The sequence below is a fragment of the Nomascus leucogenys genome, chromosome 1a (genome assembly GCF_006542625.1).
Source record: "Nomascus leucogenys isolate Asia chromosome 1a, Asia_NLE_v1, whole genome shotgun sequence".
Taxonomy (NCBI): domain Eukaryota; kingdom Metazoa; phylum Chordata; class Mammalia; order Primates; family Hylobatidae; genus Nomascus; species Nomascus leucogenys.
In genome coordinates this window covers 27,507,219-27,527,913 of record NC_044381.1, presented here as the reverse complement: position 1 = coordinate 27,527,913, position 20,695 = coordinate 27,507,219, and positions in this window count along the sequence as shown.

Sequence of the window (20,695 nt, the reverse complement as noted above, 5' to 3'; positions counted from 1 at the left end):
TCTTTTTCTGAGCAGTAGGTCTTAACAGTGGGCTTCAAATATTCAATAAGCCATGCTATAAATAGAATGCTATCATCCAGGCTTTGTCATTCCATTTATACAGCACAAGCAGAGTAGATTTAGCATAATTGTTAAGGGTCCTTGGCTTTTCAGGATGGGAAATGAGCATTGGCTTCAACTTAAAGTCCCCAGCTGCATTAGTCCCTAACAAGAGAGTCAGCCTGTCCTTTGAAGTTTTGAAGCCAGGCATTGACTTCTTCTTTCTAGCTATGGAAATTCCTAGATGGCACCTTCTTCCAATAGAAGGCTGTTTTGTCTACATTGAAAATACGTTGTTTAATGGAGCCACCTTCATCAATTTGTCTTAGCTGGATCTTCTGGGTAACTTGCTGCAGCTTCTACATCAGCACTTGCTGCTTCACCTTTTATGTTACGAAGACAGTGTCTTTTCTTAAACCTCTTGAGTCAAACTCTGCTAGTTTCATACTTTTCTTCTGCAGCTCCTCAACTTTCTCACCTCTCATAGAATTGATGAGAGTTTGGCCCTTGTTCTGAATTAGGCTTTGGCTTAAGGGAATGTTGTAGCTGGTTTGATTTTATATCCCGACCATTAATGCTTTCTCAGTATTAGCAATAAGGCTGTTTTGCTTACTTATTTGTGTGGTAACTAGTGTAGCACTTTTAATTTCCTTCAATAACTTTTTCATTGCATTCACAACTTGGCTAACTTTTTGTCACAAAAGACCTGGCTTTCAATCTGTCTCAGCTTTCAATGTGCCTTCCTCACTAAGCATAATTGATTCCTAGCTTTTGATTTAAAGTGAAGGTTGTGCAACTTTTCCTTTCACTTGAACACTTAGATGCCATTGTAGGAGTATTAATTGGCCTAATTTCAATATTGTTGTGTCTAAGGGAATAGGGAGGCAGGAGTGGAGAGAGAGAGAGAGAAATGGAAAAATAGCCAGTGGTAGAACAGTCAGAACACACGCAACATTTATTGGTTAAGTTTGCCCTCTTACATGGGCACAACTTGTGATGCCTCAAACCAATTACAATATCAAGGGTCACTGATCCCAGATCACCATAACAGACACAATAATAATAATGTAGTAGTCTAATGTAATAGCATAATAATGTAATAATAATAATGTAAAAGTTTGAAATATTGTAAGAATTACTAAAATGTGGCACAGAGACCCAAAGTGAACACATACATGCTGTAGGAAAAAAGTCACCAATAGACTTGCTCAACCCAAGGTTGCCACAAACCTTCAACTTGGCAAAAACTCAAAATCTGAAAGCACAATGAAACAAAGCACAATAAAATGAGGTATGCCAATATTTATGTAAAAATGAAGTAATCTGGCAAAGCTCATGTAAACCAAAAATGAAATTCTAAGACCCCCCAACCATCTGAACAGACTTCCTCCTAGGCCAGGGCACTTTAAAATTTAACCTGAAAGACCACGAAGGGAAGTGGGTGTAGGACATACCCCTTTATGCCTCTCCAGTATTAACATCAAAACAACCTTAAGTCTGAAAAGAACCATTTAAAATTTATTCTCTCTGAAGCCTGCTACCTGGAGGCTTTACCTGTTTGATAAAACTTTGCTCTCCACAACTTCTTATCTCAATCCAGACCTTCCTTTCTATTGATAACTCTTTCAACTAATTACCAATTAGAAATCTTTAAATCTACCTATAATCTAGCCTGGAAGCCCTACCCCCACCACCCCTCCACCCCCACTTTGAGTTGTCCCACCTTTCTGGACTGAACCAATGTATTTCTTAAATGTATTTGATTAAAGTCTCATGTATCCCTAAAATGTATAAAACCAATGCACCCTGACCACCTTGGGCACATGTTCTTAGGATCTCCTGAGGGCTGGGTCACAGGCCATGGTCACTCATATTTGGCTCAGAATAAATCTCTTCAAATATTTTATAGAGTTTCACTCTTTTTGTCAACACTCACAAAGGTAGAAAGTGGAAAGATTCTACAGGTCTGTTAGAGGACAAAGCTGTTGCTCTGCCCACCACATCACCCAGGGGGACCTTCCCCAGGAGGCCCCACCTCTATTCAGTGAAGCTCAACGATCATTTATTGAGCAACTGGACACTGTAGGCCCCGAAAAAATAAAGATTAATCACTACGTCAACTTTCAATGAGTTCATACCATCTAAGTGGGGTAAAAAATAAAAGTATAAACCAGTTAAGAGCTACTTGGTAAAGGTTCTGAATGACTAACAAATGCTCCAACAGAGGAGGACCCTAACTCAGCCTGAAGGCTTCCTAGAAGAGGTGATACCTGAAGGTATTCGTTTACATTTGAACTATGATTCATTCACATTGAACAATGCCTCATCGTCCCTCCATGCCAGCACCTTGACTTTTAAGGCATTCTCTAGCTCAGGTGTCTCTCCATTATCCTTGCAGTGACCAGAACCAGCCACCTAGAAGAGGAAACCAGAGCAAAGTTTTCCCCCACCCACCAATGACAGCCCATCTGTAACAGATAATTTATTAAGCCCTCTCGAATCTGAGTGCTCATCCTCTTCCCCTCACCCTCACATTTGTCTTAGTTTATATATCATGACTGCTTAACTGAGCAAGTAAAATCACCTCCTGTCTGGTCTCCCTGCCCCCAGTTTTGCCCTGCCCTCTCCTTTCTGTTCCTACCATACAGGGCATATATGACTTTGCCATTTTCTGTTAAAAATCTTTCTATGACCCCACAACAACTTTCTCTTGATATGATGTGTTGACACTTGTATGGCTTCACATGCTGTTTATCTGCCTGGAAAACTCTTAACAGAATCCTTTTTGCCTTGCAAACTCCTTGCATAATCATTTAATGTGTAGCTGTTCAAAGATGTAAAAACCATTCTTAGCTTGTAGTTTAGTCCTTGAGAGCCAGATTTGGCCTATGAGTTGCAGTATGCTAACCCCTTGCCATAAAGTGTGAGTAGAGAGGGTCCACACTGAGGGGAAAGGCCAGGGAGATAAGCAGTGGCTGATCATGGAGGGCTAAAATGGCAGCCAGAAAATCTAGGACTTGACTGTGGAATCAATGGTGAACTATCAAAGAGCTTTAAGCAGGGAAGGGACATGATCTGATTTGTGTTTTATAAAGGTTCAGCTAGTGCAGTAGCAAAGGAAGTCTTTACTCATTTGTACTAGAAAAACTATATCCATCCAGTCACTATCTTCTGATCCCAACATGTGAGCATCTCAGGTGGATTCCAACACCATCTCTTTTTCCAAGTGAGGAATTGTTGGAAAGAGGTAACCCTCAGGACTATAAGCTCTTATATCTTTCTGCAAGAGCAAGGGTCCTTGGATTTGTGAGAACGTTCCTTGGGGACAACTTTCCTTATCCCTTCCAAGGAAAATAAAAGGGCCATTTGTAACCAATAAACAGGGCCCATGAAGAACATTCTCTGTGCCTCTGCAGACCCATTTCTGCCTGGGTCTCCTGATGACAATGGTTATTTATCTGACCTTCTCTTCCACATCATTCCAACTCCCACACTTAGTTCCAAAACAGGTCTTAAATCACTCAGGAGCCAAGCCAAGCCAGGCTGAAAAAGGAAGTAACCGCAGCCAGGCCAGTGTTCCAGCACTCTCTACAGACATCAAAACAAAGACAGGGTAAAGTCCGAAGAAATCACCTGCAAAAACTCAAAGCAAGATGTTGGCATCTTCTTCAGGGATTGTCCCAAATTAAGATTGAAATGTCTGTGCATAAAACTGGCAAGGGAGTCAGAAGTCTTTCCAGGGGATGCCTTAGTATCTAAATCAGATGATGACAATTGCTGGATATTACAAATTTGTGCATAAGTTAAATGAGTATCTGCTTTTGGTTGCCAGTGAGACCACCTTAAGAATGTCAGCTTAATACTGGCCTCTAGGGAGGCCATACCCACTTTACTGCCAGTATTAACTCTCTTCTATACACTTCCCTCCAAGCAAAGAACCTTGATTCTGACTGTACTGACTTGCTGAGGTTGTGGTAATTCTACTTTGCCATTATCATGCTGTGTCTACCTTCATGCTGTAGTGCTGGTGTGAGATCTACTCTGTTAGCTCCGGGCTAGAAGAAGGCCAAATTAGTCAGTCAGATACTAAGTCTTCAATGCATCTGCACCACCTCTCCCATGCCACAATCCTTTATTCAGGTAAAGTGACATCCTCAGCATTCTATAATAATCCTCTAGGGATAATGTCACCAAGGAGGGACAAAGCTTTTGGTTTCATGACTTCTATTTAGAATTGAGCTTTAGAAACATGGTTCAAATGGATCAAATAACTTGAAGTTGGCAGGCTTTCAAAGTTTTTAAATTATGTTAGGAAAGTCATCATGAGAAGTGCCTACAGTTGTCCCAGTATAACCTTTCCAATGTTCTGATGGCCAAATATTTCAGATAAAATATCCCAACAAGTTGCTGGGTCCCTAAGGATCTTATAGTCCAGACCTCATGTTTATTAAAAAAAAAAAAAAAAAAACTGTGAATATAGCAAATTATCCCACCAAATACCTGGCTATTTTGATGGCCTGCAGAGAACACATTTATTTTCTGCTGTAGCAAGAATCTGTCTATCCATCTTTAAAAAGAAGACCTTGGCTGACAGGGTTCATTTGGTGCTTCTCAGAATAGGATGGCTTTGGGGCAGGTAGAGGTATTATAGGATATTTGTGAAGGATTATTTCTGGATTGCTAAACTACTTAGTGACCTATTTTGAGGTTATCCAGTTAAGACTGGGGTACTATTTAAGAGGAAGAGGAAGCTCCAGAAGTAGTAATAATCCCAACATCCCCACCACCACTGCCTTTCACCTTTGGAGAATTGGTAAAGGAAGGCTGTGACCAAGTATTTAGCGTTCTGCCTTCATGAGATTCCATTAAGTCCTTATCTTATGCAAAAAGTCAGCTTTGAGGACCTGGGATTAAATTATATTAGGGCAAAAATGAAGAGGAAAGGGACCCTACAAGTCTCACTACCAAAGGCTTGTATATATGACAAACCAGGCACCCGACTCACAAATCAGAACCACTGGCCTTAAGCAATCATTTGCAAGGTTGGGGTATATGTGTAGAGGGTCACTGGGTGTGCCAGCTCAAAGGGAGAAAACCACCTGCTTACACATCCACTGCCTGGCGGAGCAAGGAGCCCACACCCAGGAAATACACAGGTGGGGACTAATTGCTTCACCCACTATAGCAGGCTTATTCCACTATCCAAAGTCACCCAGATTATGGGAGAGAGGGTGTCTTTAGTATGTAGATGTCCTGTCAGAATTCACCCAGATGATGTGAAAATTCTGAAAATAGTATTAAAAGAAAAACTTTAGAATAATCAGATGTAACAGAGTTTAATTGAATGAAGATCAGCTCACCAACTGGGCAGTCTTAAGGACCAGAATAGGTTCAGGGCAACTCCAGGGATGCTACTTGGTTGGGTAACATTTACAGACCAAAAAAGGAAAGTGACATACAGAACACAGAAGCAAGGTACAGAAACAGCAGGGTTAGGTACAGTTTGGCGTTTGCCTTATCTGAACACTGTTTAAATATTTGGCTGCCTGTCATGGACTGAAACTTGGCTGCAGTGATTGGCTGAGACTCGCTACCTGTTATGAGAATACGTTACACTCTGTGTACACAGCAAGTCAGGTTACAGTTTAATATGTATGAAGAAACCTTTAAGCCAATATTAAAATATGTATGGATGCAGCTTTAGGCCAAACTTAAGTTAATAGTAATTTACTGTGAGAAGGCCCCAGTCTAATGGAAGTGTGCAAGTCTAATAAAACTCCATTTATGAAGTTTGTGCCTGGATCCTCTGGTCTCCCTGACTGAGGCAGGTATCACATGTCTTAAGTTCCTCTTGCAGAGCAGGTCTGGGCTTCTGCTGGGCTGACTCAACTTTGTTGGGCCATTCTCCTGAGGCAGTTCTCATGACCAGATCTCTGACAGTCAATTATTTCACTGGATCACTATGACTTCCCCGGGGCCAATCATTCCCTGCACCTTGTACACAAGCAAGGGTCCAACTCTGCCTGGTATGACTAGGTGAGTACTTCTTGGGGGTCAGCTCTTTGGTGCCTACTGTGTAATCTGAAGCTCTGCAGAAGCACTAGGTGTTCTTCAGGTGTCTCAGGTGTAACCTGAATGAGGATCATAACCAAGAGCCCTTGCTAGATTAAGGCACTAACCCCAACCCCACAGACTGGCCAGGGCAGATGGGACCATTTGACGAGTGGGGTCATCACTTAGCTTTGCAACTTTTTCTTCCCTGGAATGAATGCCATCAACACCCTACCTGCACTTCTATACCTTGCAAAACAGAAATCTAGCCATTGCCTGTGGGCACCTCCCAGCTAAACCACCACACACTCATAAACTCATAAAGGGACACTGCATTATCTCTCTGTATGGGAAAGAAGCTGAACTTTGGACCTGGTCAGGCTCACTCAAATATCCTTGAGCTTGGGGTGGAGAGAGGAGACATGCCTCTGACACCCCATTAACATGAGAAAGTAGATTGAGAGCAGGGGAGTTATGCTGTTTAACAATAGTGGCAAGCAATCATCGCGTGTTTACTATGGGGCAGGCATTGTTTAAGTACTTTGCATGTATGAAATCATTTAAGCCTTCCAATAATCAGCCAAGGTACATCGTGTTTTTGTTTCTTTCTTTTGTTTTTTGTTTTTTCTTTTTTTGTGTTTTTTTTTTGAGATGGAATCTCACTCTGTCACCCAGGCTGGATTGCAGTGGTGTGATCTCGGCTTACTGCAACCTTTGTTTCCCAGGTTCAAGTGATTCTCCTGCCTCAGCCTCCCAAGTAGCTGGGACTACAGGTGCGTGCCACCACACTCGGCTAATTTTTGTATATTTATTTTATTTTATTTTATTTTGAGAGGGAGTCTCCCTCTGTCTCCAGGCTGGAGTGCAGTGGCGTGATCTCCGCTCACTGCAACCTCTACCTCCTTGGTTCAAGCAATTCTCTCTGCCTTAGCCTCCTGAGTAGCTAGGATTACAGGCACACACCACCACACCCAGCTACTTTTTGTATTTTTAGTAGACATGGGGTTTCATCATATTGGACAGGATGGTCTCGATCTCCTGACCTCATGATCTACCCGCCTCGGCCTCCCAAAGTGCTGGGATTACAGGCATGAGCCACTGCACCCACCCTTGTATATTTATTAATAGTAGAGATGAGTTTCACCATGTTGGCCAGGCTGGTCTTGAACCCCTGACCTCAAGTGATCCACTTGCCTTGGCCTCCCAAAGTGCTGGGATTACAGGCATGAGCTGTCGTGCTGGGTCTATTTTCATTCTATGTATGAGAAAAATGAAGCACAGAGAAGTGAAGGGGTTTGATGCACATAGTAAGTGGCTGAATGAGGAATCAACGCCAGGCTGCTGGCTCCTGAACCCGAGTCTAACCTTTATTCCTCTCCTAGGACTGTATTTCACATTCTATAATTTAATCCTTCCAGGTACCCTGAAAGCTTTACTAGCCCATTTTATGGAGAAGAGGTTGAGTTTCAGAGAGTCTAAAAAATTTTTCCAAAAATCACAGTGTTAGCCAAGCAGGGATTTCAGTCCCTGCCTCCAAGGCCCACATTTTGACCCCATATGACACTCAGTAGGTTTGTTTTCCAGAAGTTTTTTTTTTTTTTTTTTGGTCAGCTTTTAAAATGACTTTAAAAGTTTACTCAACAGAAGTAATTTCATTACTATTTTGGGGAGGGAATCACCAACTTTTTGGTGCAAACAATGCTAGCCTTCTTTTAAGCTTTAAGAGCACAACTTCTTAGGAAATGACATAAGCAATAATTCGACACCTCCATCTCCCTTAAAATAATATATTTTATTAACGCGTGCATAGCTTTAGCAAGTTAGCCTGAGATAAATGATAGAGTTCCACTATCCGGAGGCAAAAGCAGGGTCTATTAGAACTCATCATTGCATTTTCCGGAAGTTTTAAAGTGTATGAGGTGGGAGAGCCATTCAGAGAGGATTAAAAAATAGATATTTAGAGGGTAATTAAATTAATATGTATTTTTCACACATTGTGGATTTGAAGTTACATCATGTGGGGTTTGGAACACAGAAATATATTACATGTTACTTAGTTTGCAAATAAAATGTCCATGCCTTATTCATTTAATGACATGAAAGCCTAGAAAAGGATGGAAACAACCTGGGACAAGTAAAAAAATAAATAAACAAAAAGACCCTTAGGGATTTAGAAAAACAAACAAACATGTTTTTCAGTACTTTTTAAAATTGTCATGGTTTCTCTTCCTTGGTTATTGTAGGGCTCTCCTGCAGTCACACACAATTTGCAGTTGACCATTTGGGAGAAAGTATTTTGGCCCAGTTGTGTAGTCTCTCTGTCCCATCCACAAAGGATGGCACAGTCCAGAGGGCTGCTGCCATTCATCAAACGGGCTCAGCTTTTAGACTCAGCTTTTAGAGCCACCCCATGGGGAAGGGCAATTGTTCCTCATGGTCCCAAGGGAGGACATCAGTTTGGCTGTGACAGTCCCCGAATCACATGCATAATTATTCCAGGGGAAGTATTATAGGACCAACAAAAAGAAATCTGTGCTGTATTATTTTGTAGGTTCCAACTGGTTGGATATGAAACAAAACAAAAAAGAAATTACATACTTGATGCAAAATTAGAACATTTAACATTTCTATTTCTTTTAGACATTTTAATCTATTCCTCCATGAGGATAGCTAATGGTTGTCTAAAAGCTTTTGCCACTTTTCGACTGCATTTTAAGATGCCTATTTTCTCTAGCTGGTCCTTCCAATAAAACCATGTTCGTTTTGTTCTTAGGATTTATTTCCAAGGATACAGTTCTTAGAGTAATTTAGGAATTATCCAAAGAATTATTAAAGGATTTAAGAATCTTAATATAGCAGTATTAATTTACTAAAGGATCCTTCAGGAAATGTTTCTGAATGTCTGATGGTGAGGAAAATCTTAGAAAAAATTATTGAAGCCATGGAGAAATACGATGCTACTGTGATAAGTCTTTTTATATAAAAATGTATATATATGTATATTACATTTATATCAGGCAAATTCCTTTGATAGTATCATGCTAATACTTTTCCCAAAACATGTTATTTTCATCATCATGAAGAGATACATGATGTGTAAGCTGATCTGCAAGGAAGGATAATATGCTTGTTGATGAATGCCTTTTCTATTTACAGTTCTATTCTTAAAGGTAATTAAATTCAACTTTGATCTCAGCTTAATAAGAAGAACTATTTGAGTTTCAAAAGTAATATTTAATATCAGAAAGCCAGTCCTCTAAGTATTTCCTTGTGTTAGCTAGTGGTGAATGAGCCAGATGGTATTAATTAAACAACCAACGTTGAGCACAGAAGAGTACACAAAATCTCAATCAGTGACTTTAAAGATTCTTCTCCCTCCTTGGGCACATTAAGTTTTCATCTACAACATCTGAGGGACATCATCTGCTTTGCTCATATATCACCCCAATAATGAGTTGAAAATAGAATTTCTCCTCCATAGAGCATTTCTATAATTTGTAGGAAAATTCTGTGAAAGCTTTGTATGTAAGAGCAAGAGTTCAAAAGTCATGATCAAGTGCAGAAGGGGACTCCTCCCTTGCTTGCTACAGTGGTGGGTCTATGAACTGGCCAACCTTTCCTTTCACTGAGACCCTGGGGGTTTTCTGGAGGTAGCAACTGGGGTGGAGGTGACCTGTGGGAAAGGAAAATGGTCACCTTGCATTGGTGCAAAAGATAGAAAAGAAGGACCCCTTGTGGTTGGGCAGTAGAAAAAGGAGTGAGATAAAGAGAGATGTCCGAACTTGGGATTCCAAGCCGAATGCTGTTCAATGGGTGGTGCAAACCTTCTCCGCGTTCCTTATACCGTCTCCAGTGAAATCCACATTGTTCACAAATGCTGTTGTACAATTTAATTCTGTAGGATAGTTCAGAGAAGAGAACAGGAAAGAATTGATGTCCTGGTTACATTCTCGCGGAACCAATACAAGTACAACCCCAAAAATCTACTGTTCTGAAAATGAGTTGAAAAGTTGCGAATGGTGTTTTGCTTTTAGAAGTGAGTGACAGAGTATTGACCCAGATTGCTTTCTGTGTAACCTAAGAGAAGTATCTACTTGAGAGTGTAAATAGTAGGAAAACAATAAGACACTAAATATGCAGGCTCCCAAATGAATGACCTATGTTAGAATTAAATAATTTTACTAGACATGTGACCATAAGCAAATCACTTTACATCGTTGGAATTCATTTTCCCAGGTGTGCAATAAAAAGCTTTGCCTAAATCAGCAATGAGAAAACTCTTGGCCTGAAGAATGCATTGGCCCACCTAGTTACACATATAATTTAATTTGTGTGTGAATTTATGACAGCAAATATTATCTTTGATATAATTTAAGCATGAAGTTAGAAATTAGAAGGTTGCTTCTTTTTTTTTTTTTTTTTTTTTTTTTTTTTGATACGGAGTCTCGCTTTGTCGCCCAGGCTGGTGTGCAGTGGCGCGATCTCGGCTCACTGCAAGCTCCGCCTCCCGGGTTCACGCCATTCTCCTGCCTCAGCCTCCCTAGTAGCTGGGACTATAGGTGCCCGCCACCACACCTGGCTAATTTTTTATATTTTTAGTAGAGACGGGGTTGCACCGTGTTAGCCAGGATGGTCCGGATCTCCTGACTCGTGATCTGCCCGCCTCGGCCTCCCAAAGTGCTGGGATTACAGGCTTGAGCCACCGCGCCCGGCCGAAAGTTGCTTCTTTATTGGGATTTCCACAATATTCCCAGAAATTAACATTTCAGTGACTAAAAGGCAGTGCCACATGCTTTAATTGGCATTTTTCTACATGGTTTTCTAAGCTAAAATGTAACAGGTATCAAATTATTAGAATATATATTTTTCCACAGGAATCAATAAAGCTATTTTTTTCATTTTGTCTGATAGAAAATGGGTCATATATACTTTTTTGAGGGGAGAGATAGTGCAAAAGAAAAAGTTTGCTGTCACTGGGTAGAATAATTCTAACTCTTTTGGAAATTACGGCTAAGGCTTCTCAAAGTGGACTTTGTAGGTGACTAGTAAATCTCAATTGGCCTACAGTAATTCTGTATTATAACTAGAAATCAGGGGCTCACAACTAAATTGCTTGGAAAAATTGTTATTTTTAAATTCTGTTAACTGTAAAGAAATGATAAAAACGAATGAATCAGTTGCTTCCCTGATATTTATTATTATTTAGGGTGACAGGAAGAGGGGAAATTGACGCTGCTGACTTGCTCCTTTGTTCTAACTTTATTGTTGAAGACTCTCTTGTTCTGTGAACTTTCCTTTTGGATTCCAAGCCTCATTTGTAATTAAATCTCTAGCGAATAGAAAATCAAGAAGCAAGTTGCCACCCAAGAAACTACAACTGATTTAACACTAAATTTCCAATTGTTCTCCCTGCTTCCATATTTTTGTGCCTCTAATTCATATTAAACCCAGCCACCATAATACTCTACTCAAAGCCCAGCTCTGCTCGCATTGCTCTCCTGCTCAGAAACCTTCAGAGTCTCCTCTGCATTTGGAAAAGCAAACCTGTAATTTTTAGCCTGGCCTTTGGTGCCACCTGCCATTATGGAATGAAGGCTCTCATTAAACTTCCCTAGGCCTTGATTGCCCCCTTCTCTGCATTTTATTCACTCTCTTCCTCCTAACTAGATGGGCAGCCCTCTGTGCCCCCATGTTCCCAGAAGTCCACTGGGGTACCCTCCTTTTCTGGACATTTTTCTGGAGAGTTAGAATCATATGTACTCTTGGGGTATTTTGTATCTCATAGATGAAGTTGAATCGTCTTCCTTTTAATAGATTTAATTATTTGCATCTTATTACCCTTTCAAGACTATAAGCTTCCTAAAGCATGTAACTCATTCTCATTCATCTCATGCTAAACTCACATTCTTTCCAATACTCCAAACTGCATCTTTCCTTTAGAGAAGTGGCTAAACTAACTGTATTGATAGTGTGTCTCCTTGAAATGGAAACATTTGATTGGTGTTCTCATAGCTTCTTAACCCATAGGTAGCCTTTAAATTCTGCCTCCTGTCACCCATTAAAGAAAGACTGTCAGTCAGAGCCCTTCTTTGCCTATTCCTTGCTTCTGGTGACCGTGGGCAACCCCCAGTGTTCCTGGCTGTAGGTGCCTCACTCCAATCCTCCCTCTTCACATGGTGAGCTCCCTGAGTGTCTCCTTTCCCCCATGTCCCTTTTCTTCTATAAGGACACCAGGCATGTTGGATTAAGATCCACCCTAACCCAGTATGACCTCATTTTAACTTGATTACATCTGCAAAGACCCTGTTCCAAAAAAGGTCAAATACACAGGTACTGGGTGTTGGGACTTAAACATCTTTTGCGGTAGGACACAATTCAACCCACAACCCTCCCAGTACAGCTTACTCACAGAGAGTCACATAACGCCACAATTCATGCACTGCAGATGAGTACCCCAGCTTACACCTCCTCTCCACCTTCCCACTCAGAGACAACTGTAACCCCAAAACTCTTATAAAAGAAATGATAGTGGCCAGGGGCGATGACCCATGCCTGTAATCTCCCCACTTTGGGAGGCCAAGGCAGGCAGATCACTTGAGGTCAGGAGTTTGAGACCAGTCTGGCCAACATGGTAAAACCCTGTCTCTACTAAAAATACAAAAATTAGCTGGGCATGGTGGCACATGACTGTAATCCTACCTACTTGGGAGGCTGAGGCATGAGAATTGCATGAGCCTGGGAGGCGGAGGTTGCAGTGAGCCAAAATTGTACCATTGCACTCCAGACTGGGTGACAGAGCAAAACTCTATCTCAAAAAAAAAAAAAAATTACAGTTCCTTTTTTCAAATTGAGCTATAAATTATTATTATTATTATTATTATTATTATTATTATTATTATTTGAGATGCAGTCTCACTCTGTCGCCCAGGCTGGAGTGCAATGGTGCAGTCTCTGCTCACTGCAACCTCCACCTCCCGGGTTCAAGTGATTCTCCTGCCTCACCCTCCCGAGTAGCTGGGATTACAGGTGCCCCCCACGACACCCAGCTAATTTTTATATTTTTAGTAGAGATAGTGTTTCACCACGTTGGGCAGGCTGGTCGCAAACTCCTGACCTCAGGTGATCCGCCCTCCTCAGCCTCCCAAAGTGCTGGGATTACAGGCGTGAGTGTACCTGGCCTAATTATTATTTTTAACTGTGGTTCCTAATACAGGTGCCAATATATGTATAACATAAACTACTCCATTTTAACCATTTTTAAAGGTACAGTTCAATGACATTAAGTACACCCACATTGTCGTGCAACCACTACCATCAGATAAAACTGAAACTCTGTCCCCATAAACAATAACACGGATTCTTCACTCCCTTGATGATTCTTCTAAGTATAGAATTTATCATGGATAATTCATGATTCAGTTGCTCTAAACCAAGGTTTTAATTTCCTTGTATATAATATATAACCATGATATTTATAACCGTTACATATACATATATAAAAACTATATATGTATATACATAATATACTTACACATGATATACGTATGTAATATACATACGTATGTAATGTATATATAATGTCTATACATATGTAATGTATGTGTATACATAATACACAATAATGTGTATACATACATATATATGTATCTGTAATGGTTTTATATATATAATGGTTGTGTGTGTATAGATATAAAGGAGCTCTCTCTCACGCTCTCACTCAATTTATATATATGTGTTAGCAGTAAAAACAATGGTATTAGTGAGAAAGCATCCATTGTAGATAGGCGTAATAAGCTAGTCTGGTGCAATTGAGGAAAGTTTTAAGCTGCTTGTCCCAGAATGTGACCCAATTCCCTCATTTAACTGATGAAATTATTGCCTAAGCAAAAGTGACTAGGGAATGTTTGTGATAAATCCTTGTGGGAAGGTGTTGCTGGCCCCATTTGAAAGTGCATTCAAATCAATGATGTAAACATTTGTTCATAGCCCTTACCTGTGCCAGACACTGCTCTAAGTACTCGGACACAGAAATAAATAATAAGCATTAGCTCTTAAGAGCTGAAGTCTACAGTAGATGTAGAAATTTAATAGAGGAAATATTTCTGAAAGCACATCTTTACTTTAAAAACATACAGCTTTTCTCTCCTTACATGTCTTTGTTTTTTAAAAAAAAGGATGGCGCAGCCTTCAATTGGTCAATACCTTCCTTGTCTTCTCTCCTACTGTTAGTCTCTGATCCTTGATATTCCACCTTCTAAACACTTTTCAATGGGGATTGGTTTTGCGAAGAAGGATGAGATGCTGGTGGGCATTGAGGAAACACTAGAAAATATAGGTCTAAAGTTCAGGAGGGTTCTGTGTTGGAAAGTAGAAGTGGCCAGAGGACATCTGGTAAATACTGTTCCTCAAGAGTATCACATCTGGTACTTCCGCACCACCTCGAAGCTTTTCCTGGCCCAGAGAAGTAATTGTGCCCCTTCATGAAAGTATATTGCCCAGAAGACTGTAGTACATCCTTTTCTAGAAAACTCTTAGGCATCCTGACTCTTCTCTTTCTCTGTCTATTTTTAAATGTTGATACTGTATTCTGCCCTGGGTCTTCTTTTATTGTCACTTTATATTGTCTCCCTGGACCATCTCATGGAATCCCATGGCTTCAACTGCCATATACAATCTGATGACTAAAATTTTTAACTCCCAACCCAGACTTCATTGCTCAACCTTAGAATCACATACACAATTGCTACATTTTCACTTAGATGTTGTAGTGGTATATTTCTCAAACATATCCAAAAATTACCTATATCCCACTTCCAAATCTTATCTCATGTTCATTCGTTCTCTCTCTCTCTTCCCCCCTCCCCCTTTCTCCCTTTCTCCCTGCCTCTCCTCTCCCTCTCTCTCCCTCTCTGTCTCCCTCTCTCTCTCCCTCTCTCTCTCTCTCGTGTGCGTGTGTGTGTGTCTGTGTGTGTGTAAAAGAGAGAGAGAGAGAGTTGAATTGTACTGACATCCACCCATTTTTTCCTTTCTCCATGAGTGAAGCATAGCAGAGGGAGCAACATTAATCAAGCTGTGAGATTCGTAATGCTTTTGGAATTGCATTGTCTGAAATTTTAGGATATATAAGAACATATTAAAGATTAATAGCATAAGACTGGGTGCAGTGGCTCACACCTGTAGTCCCAGCTACTCAGGAGGCTGAGGTGGGACGGTCACTTGAGCCCAGGAATTTGAGGCTGCAATGAGCCGTGATGGCACCACTGCATTCCAGCCTGGGCAACAGAATGAGACTCCAAAGGAAAAAATATATATATATTAACAGCATAATCTTCAATTCCTGTGACCTTTATGTTGTGTGATAAGACCTGGTCATGAAGGAGCTGTTTCTGATGGTTTGGGACAACTCCAGAAGTCACACCCATGTTATCAGTCTACTATACAGTGCTAGGCATATGAGCACTATCTCAGGTGGCGAAGAGGCAAGTGCAGAGAGGCAGGATGGGCCACACTGAGCTAAAGAAGTTGATCAAAGAGGAAAATGAAGTCCTCTAGAGTCCTTGCTAAAGGCATTGAGATTTTGGTTCACAAACAGAGTAAACTGGTACTAGGTAATGAAAAACCGTGTTGAGTATTTTAGTAACTAGTATTACGTACTACAAGAAGTATTACCTGCAACAACTGTGAAAGTAAATAAGTTTGCTCTAAGAATTCAGTTCTCAAAATTTTAGCACAATGTTTTACATTATAAAAGAGATAACCCCACTGGTAATTCTAAGACATTAGGTTTAATCTGAGACATTTTCCTCTCCACCTGAAAAGCCAAGGCCTCAGTATCCCAAAAAGCTCTACTGTATATAATGAAGGCTCATGGAATCATAGATTCATACAAAGTAGAGCAAAAGTGAGAGATGATCCACTACCACAAAAGCTCAATCTGGCACTTCAGATCTTGTCAGTTGAACTTAATGGGTCTGGAGTTTTCTTTTGGAATGATAAAAATAGAACTAGATAGAGGTGCTGGCTACACAACATTGTGACTGTAGTAAATGCCACTGAATTGCTCACTTTCAGATGATTAATTTTATGTTATATGAATTTCACCTCCATTAATTTTTAGAAATCTCATCAGTTAATAGTAGCTGAATAGTAGCTGAACCCTTCCCACTGCCCCATCAACTTCCTATTTCTTTTGCAATTAATTCCACATTCATTACTATGTATTATAAGACTCTACAAATCTGAACCTGCCTACTTCTCTCACCTCTCTTATTACCCTGCATGCTAGGCATGCAGCTTTTGCTTTCTTCAACACAACAAGTTTGTTCTTATTCCAGGGCCTTAGCACTTGCTGTTCCCCTGCCCTGAATGCCCTTTCCTTCGGTGTAGCAAGGTGATTATTTTCTTATGCAAGTCTCAGCTCAAAGCCACTTCCTCAGGGACGTCTTCCCTGACGACTGTATCTCCTTAGGCACTATCACACCACCTGAGTCTGTTTCCTTTACAGCACTTATACTATATGAAGTTATGTTTTCTTTTCATTTTTACTGGTTTAATGTCTGTTTCTTGCCACTAAAAAAATAAATTTTATGAGAAGAATCTTACAGATTTTGTTTATTACTCTATCCCCACCGCCTGGCACATGAAGTCACTTAAAGATTATTTTGCTTGAAAGAATGAAAAGGGAAAGGAAGGAAGGCAGGGAAGGAAAGAGAGGGGAGGGGAAGGGGAGGGGAAGGGGAGGGGAAGGGGAGGGGAAGGGAGGGGAATGGGAGAGGGAAGGGGAGTGGAAAGGGAGAGGGAAGGGGAGCGGGAAGGGGAGGGGAAGGAGGGGAGGGGAGGGGAAAGGGAGGTGGAAAGGGAGGGAGGGGAGGGGAAAGGAAAGGGAAGGGGAGGGGAAGGGAGGGGAGGGGAGGGGAAAGGGAGGTGGAAAGGGAAGGGGAATGGGAGAGGAAGGGAGGGGAGGGGAAGGAAAGGGAGGGGAAGGGAAGGCAGGGGAGGGGAAGGGAAGGGAGGGGAGGGGAAGGGAAGGGAGGGGAGGGGAAGAAAGGGAGGGGAGGGGAGGGAGGGCAGGGGAGAGGAAAGGGAGAGGGAAGGGGAGAGGAAGGGAGGGGAGGGGAAGGGAGGAGAGGGGAGGAGAGGGGAAGGGAAGGAAAGGAAAGGGAGGGTAGGGAAAGGGAGAGAGGGAATAGAGGTGAGAGAGAAAGGGAGAGAGGGAAGATTGCTAAGTCATATGGAGGCTGGACTAGGTGAGAATTCTGTGACTGATTAGCATTATCTGCCATGAGTGTAGAACAGCACAGATGTGGGATAAGGACGGTAGTATACTGGCAAATGTTTAACTAGTACTAGTAACTAGTTCTCAGGGTTGATGGCAGTGGGGAGGTGACATCCTGATTTGTAGCATTTATCAATTTATGTGGTGTAAACATTCTCACATGGCTGATTTCAAGCAAGCACTAAGTTGTGAACTGGCTCAGAAAATTTCTAAAAATTTAACAATTAGTTCTCATGAGCTAGTACAAGGAACTTCTAGCACACCACTGGTATAAATGGCATGCATTTGCTGCCCCAGAGATAGTCCTACATTTTCCTTTTACAGAGAGAGAACCTGAAGTCCAGAGAGAAAAAAACTGGATCAAGATTATACAACAAGTCTGAAGCACAGGCCAGTTCCTTGGTTAAAGGCTATTTTTCTTCATAAAGACCTTTAGATGCTGTCAAAAGAGAAGCACCAAGAGGCATACAACAAGTTTGTGCCTCCAAAGTGTTTATTAGGAGCTGTGTGGCTGTGCAACAAAGCCTTCTGGCAAGGACCCAAGCAGGTTGACAAACTCCTTGTTTGCCAAGAGTTTGGCTACCCGAAAAGATTTTCAATACTTTTATTTTGCTTGGGGAATGTTCTGCTGTGAAATGTCAGCATTTTTTCCCTCTGAACTAGAGTTGTTTCTTCAAGCCACATGGAGCTGAACAAAAGGCTAAGGAACTGACCGGTTATAAATCCAACTTTTATGTCTCAAGAAGTGTGGCTTTTCCATAGGTGGCCTCTTAAATTCTCAATTAAATTCTGTTTTGAATTACAAAAAACAGATTTTAAGGGTATCCCTAAATTTTACTTCTTGAGAGGGTAAGCAACTGACCAGTTATAAATCCAACTCTTATATCTCAAGAAGTAAAATTTAGAGACACCCTTAAAATTTGCTTTTTGTGATTCAAAACAGAATTTAATTGAGAATTTAAGAGATCACCTATGGAAAAGACAGACACGCACACACACACACATGCACACACACAGGAAAAAATAAAATCAGTTTACCTCCTGCAGCTGTGTGTGCTATCAACGTATGTCCCCTTCTATTCTAACACTGCACATACTGAATTCATTTCCCAGGGATGTTCCTGCAATAGACTGTAGGCTCTTTGAGGGCAGGGCATTTTTCTTACTCATCTTTGTTTCCTTCCTCAGTTTGAGCTCTCGAAACCTCTCCAACATTTCACACAGAGTCTAATTTGCTGGACAGAAAATCATAAAACCCTCTGACTAAGCAGAAGGAAAGAGGAGATGAAAGACTTGAGTCTAGCGTCAGCTGTCTCACTGATTGCTAGGAATTCCAACAAACCGTTTCATTTCTCAGACCCTCATTCTTCTCACCTGTAAAATGAGCTGGTTGGACTACAGCATCGCCAAGGTCTCTTTCTCTCATGTCTCCAAAAATCTTGGATTCTAGAACAGTTTTCAGATTGCTTCATTACAGTTCCTGAGATGTGTGCTCTAATTTTATGGAAACGTGTGTATTTTAGATATGCTTATTAAATATTTAGTCAGTATTGTTTTATTTTGAGACTTAAGGCCGTTGACTAAATTTTTGTTTCTTAAATTTTTCCTAAAAGCAAAATGCGTGAGCCCCATTTACATGGGTAAAACTGAATTAATAACCTTGGCATAATGAAAGGCACACGGTCTTTGAAGCCAGGTGGAGTTATAGTCTTAATACTGCTCCTCTCCATACTAGCTGTGTAACATTGACCAAATTACTTCACCTCTCTGAGCTTTGCAGCCCTCACCTATAAAGAGGGACTATTAACTTCTTTACACAGTTGTATGAGAAGTAAAGGAAGACAGGTGCAATGCCCAGCACTCAGTGGTCAGTCCACAAATACTTACTTCTGCTTTACTTCTTTCCTCCATATCTAATTTAAGAATTGATACAGAAGCAAAAGAGATAACGTCTTTGAAATATTTTTGAGTCATTAATTATATCTAACATTTGGATTAGATTTGCATGAGATAAAAGGTTACAGAAATTCCCCCAAATAAGGCTGGAAGTTTGCTCTACTGACAAACAATGCTCTTTTCTTGGATGCTGAAATTGATTTATCTATTAACAAATTTATCAGTACTTCCTCCATCCAAGAGGCATATATGTAAAATGGAAAGATTTGTAGCTTAAAACAAAAGAGAAAGAAAGCAAGTGGAGAAATGGTCATGCATGGCTGCATCTGTGCCCTTTGAACAGGACTGATGTGTGGAAAAATACGCAGAGCGGGAAGGATCTAAGCCGATGCCATTATTTGGGTAGAATCTGGTCTTTGGTACAGTTTGCTTCAAGATCACCCATTAGAGACTCTATTATAAAAAACTTGCTTTACTGAAGACATACTTAAAAGAAGGAAAAGAAAACCCATAAACTAGGAGAAAATATTTGCAAATCACGTATTTCATAAAGGACTTATATTCAGATTATATAAAGACGGAAACTCTTAAAACTGAATAATAAATTCCTAATTTCAAAAAAAGATCGGAAGTCTTTTGTCCTTTTAAAAGTTCTGTTGCATATAATTTTAAAATTATTACACAATTTATTAGAATTATAGAAAAATAAAACATAAGAAAAATATACAAACACAACATGTTATCTTTAACATGTTATATTTACTTATAATTTTCTTGTGGATTTACATAGCACTAAATTTACTTCAATGAGATTGAACTAGACATAATGTTTAATAACTTGCTTTTCCACACTTAATTATGAACAATTTTTCCATATCAATAGATCTTATAAATATTTTGGCTGCTTATTATGCCATGTGGGTGTACAAATATTTAACCAACCCTCATTATAGATCATTTTAGTTTCTTCAGTACTGAACAAACCCACAGAACTATTCTGAAAGAAATTAGCCTGATCCTGAAAAGACAGTCTTTGAAAAAATGTGGACAGAAACAGATTACAATTAAAATAAGTTTTGAAATTCCATTCTTCTAAGTTTATGGCGTGCTTCTCAATTGTAGTGTAAGTGAGAGAAGGGCTAAGGGAATTTCTGCAGCTGCCAAAAATTTTGAAACACAGCTAAATTTGATGATTAGACTTTTTCTCTTTTTTAATGTCACAGACCAAAGTTTGGCCAAATCCAGCCCACTATCTGCTTTTGTACAATCTGAGAGCTAAGAATGTTTTTTCACTTGTTTAAATGGTTGAAAAATAAAACAGAATAATAATATTTTATGAACACACGTAAATTGTATAAAATTCAGATTTTAGTATCCATGAATAATAAAGTTTTATTGGAACACAACTGTGTTCAGTCATTTACATATTATCTA